We start from the raw sequence: 3,863 nt of genomic DNA on the forward strand, positions 1-3,863 counted from the left end.
ATTCGTGTAAGATAGGATGATCCTAATAGCACGAGTGAAGAGGAAGTCTTTGAAACTCGGCGTGTTACCAGGGGCAATAAATCAAATGCTTTCTTATTCCTATCCGACGTGCCATACACAAGAGATCTTTTTCTACATAGAACCGAAACGTCTCTTCTGCGGTCTGAAACGCTGCATTCCACTTCCGAACTATCTCCTTGCAGATTTTCGTAGCATCAATAGTTATATGAGATTAAAATGATTTAACGTACTTACACGTAGGATCGATAGTAATTGATAAAAATGTTGAACATTTTATATTAGCGATAATGTTTAAAATACGCAATAATATTTGATGTGCTTATTCTGTAATTATATATTCATTCCAATATTATGGTTATAACATAAATATACGAAGTGCAATAGAAAAAAATAAAGAAATTTGTTCTGCTGTGACAGAAACGATTTACAAATAAAGATAATTATATGCGGGCAAAAGAGCACATATTTACAATTGTATGTATCCACCATACGCGGGTATCAGTTTTATGTACTAAATCGCATCGTTGCTTGTAATACATTGGAAAGGGATATTCCCTCGTGACTCACGCAGCAATATTCATAATGTAATAATTGTGACTGCTATGCACATACATACACATTACTGCATTACCGAATTAGCTTATGCGGCTTATAGAATATCATGCTTAGCGATCTAGCCTCAAATAAATGAGAAATTAATGAGAAAATGCTACACTGATAAGTGCAAATGCACTGCAAATGCACTGCTTTTCATTAATTGAATAATTAACAAATCTTTATAAATATTATTACAATTTTATAATAAGAGCATAGCACACTGCATCGATAATATTGAAAGGCATCCGCATTTGTGTTCCATCGAATATTTTCATTAATATTGATCTTTAACATTTTACGATTTTTGTATCGATTGTATAAAAATGACGATACTCTCATAATTCGTATTAGAAGAGATTTTCGTTCACGTCGATGACTTGCAAGAAACGTGAATAAACGTCGCCATAAAGAATGCTATAGAGATCCGATGCTTTGGTCCCACGAGTTTACGCTGACGCAGAAATGAAAAGTTGACGCTAAAAGACGCGATTAAAACTGCCTGCTGGCGTGAAATTTATTCTGACCAGTTACGCACTAATCCCAGACATTGAGGAATAATTGAGAGAAAATAGGAGCGACGTCTACGGGCGACACATTATGACATAGTTGAGAAAGGACAACAGAAAAGTAAATTTACTAAAGAAAATATTTGCGTAAAATATTTTTGCATAATTTGTTAATTACGCTATACCTTTTTTTTTATAGAAAAAAGCAATGATGTAAGATGGAAATATTAAAAGTACTAGAATACGCATAAATTTTTCACTTCGAAATAATGAACAATCTGAAGATATTAACAAGTGAAATTATTGAGAGTATAAAAATTTATTTTATTTGGTTTCTATTTATACTAAGATTGAATGTGTATATGTGTGACTGTAAATAACAACACTCATCACACTTCTAATTGTTACACTCGAGTTACCCGTATAAAAACATTGAAGTAAAAGAAATGTATTTCTCTTGCAATAGATTTGTCGTTGCCGCTCCAATCATTCTTCTCTGTCTGTGGAAAGCAGCGCGAAGAGAAATTTTAGGAATTCCGACATTGGTTTTAGCTTCAGTTAAAAGAACTGTTTCCGTCTTGCCGATTGGATTGTTCGTCGATTCCTATTGACCAGTGGAATTTAATTATAAGTCGTGCATTTCGGATGCAGATGAGAGCTCAGGAGAAAGTTTTCTGCTACCGTATTCGCTTTAATCTCCATCATTGTTCATTCTGTCTTTCTGCTTGACCGCTTATCAGCTTATTTGTTACGATCGACAGTAATACATTACTATTAAACTGTTCTATACAATTCGATAATCTGCTTTTCTTCTTAATTAAAGTTTGCAAAAGACATCAAAATATTGAAAATACAGAACTCCACTTATCTCAGATATTTTTTGGCAGAATATATTTAAATTCTGTAAAAAAAAATTCTGAAATGTTAAAATATAGTCAAAATATTAAATGTGCTCGTGAATATAAATGTAATCAAGTAAGTCTTTTTACGTCGTCTATTAATTTGACATAAATCTTTCTTCCTTTAAAAGAAGCTTCTAAAATCTGTTGTTAATTTTGCAACGTAGCATATTTTCCAGAGACAAGAGCATCTTGATGTAGATGCGCGGTGTACAAGTTCCGTGATCGCGCTAGAAATATTCATAAGCTACAAAAAGCCATCCGCAAACGATCGATCGTGGTCTAGCGATTTATACGTCGTTATAAAAGTTTATATCTCACCTCGTCGTCGCGATAAATTCTTCGATAACTTTGACGAAGCCGGCTTATGGTCGCTGCGTCGCATGCATCGTGCCATCTCCTCTTCCGACCATCGCCTACAGTCTAAGTTTTCTGCCGCGCCCATCATATTTTATAAACATTCTTTTAAGTGGATCTGAAAGGCACCATTAAGGGTAAGAGGCTAAAAACATGGATAAAAAGAGAGAAAGAGAGAGAGAGAGAGAGAGAGAGAGAGAGAGAGAGAGAGAAATGCAAGATAGTATGAGGTCATATCTCAGATCAATATACCTCTGTGTTTAATGCATCTCAATTTACGGCAGATTAAAAAAGATAAAGTTCATCTTGTGTGTTAATTATTTAAACATTTTAACTATAATTGCGATAAATAATTATTAAAAAAGGAAAGAAATTTACAGGCAATCACTGTTTATAAAATCAATTTTACATACATACATACATCGATATTAATAATCAGCGAAAAAAATATTAATTTATTTTGTAAATGTAAATTTCGCGAGAGAGAGCTCGCGGTTGTTGCAAATTTTTAAGTTTCCGTTGCAAGACACCTGTTCGGTATACGCTTAACTATAAAAAAACTTTCATAACTTGCTTATTTGAGATTTTGCGGAGAATGAGAAGACGCTGCGGATATAAAACGGACACTATAGAAAATATGGTATACCGCGCGAACGTTACTGAATATAATGAAGTATTGCAGAGATGCACGTGCATCTAATTTAGATGTACCTCCAACTCATAGAAGTTATGTGTATTTCATATCTGACTTGATAGACAGATTTTATGGGCCGTATTTTCCTATTAAAATAAATATTGATTATGATGGATATCGCTGAAACTTTTAACGTGATAGTAACTTTTAACAAGCACTCTCGTTTCTCCCAACTTTATACTAACACAACAATGTTTTTATTCTATCATCATCCTTCAATATAACAGATTGCCCAGAATGCAAAAATATTTAAAAGGCAGCACTATGATATTTTACGTTGTGCATGTAATAACAGCAACTCTACTTTTTATCTTAAATTTAATAAAATCAATTGTTCAATAAAATATGCATATTTATGTGCGTGTATGTGTGTAAGATGACAGATACTTGCATATATTTAAACTGATAACAGTAGAGTAATTACACATATTTTGCCTAAAGCTGCTAAAAGAGAAATTTTGGAGAATTTAAATCGTTTTTCGCTATTGGTAAGATGAAATGATCGTAAAACTTGCGAAGCTTTCGTAAGCTCTATTTACATCAGTTGATAAAGAAAAGCTTTCGCTTTTAACTAACCCTGTATCGATAAATTACTCTCCTATGATATTTAAAAAGACATCAATTAATATGCGGATGATGATACAGAAATATGACAGTATAGAATTTAAAACATATAGAAAAATTGAAATTTATTTAGAAAATAATTTTTTTATTAAATTTCAGGAAAGAAAGAAAATACAATAAATTGACAAAAGAAAATACAATATTTATTTTAATATCAATATTTAT

Source organism: Cataglyphis hispanica, chromosome 4, assembly GCF_021464435.1.
Source record: "Cataglyphis hispanica isolate Lineage 1 chromosome 4, ULB_Chis1_1.0, whole genome shotgun sequence".
NCBI classification, from domain to species: Eukaryota; Metazoa; Arthropoda; class Insecta; order Hymenoptera; family Formicidae; genus Cataglyphis; species Cataglyphis hispanica.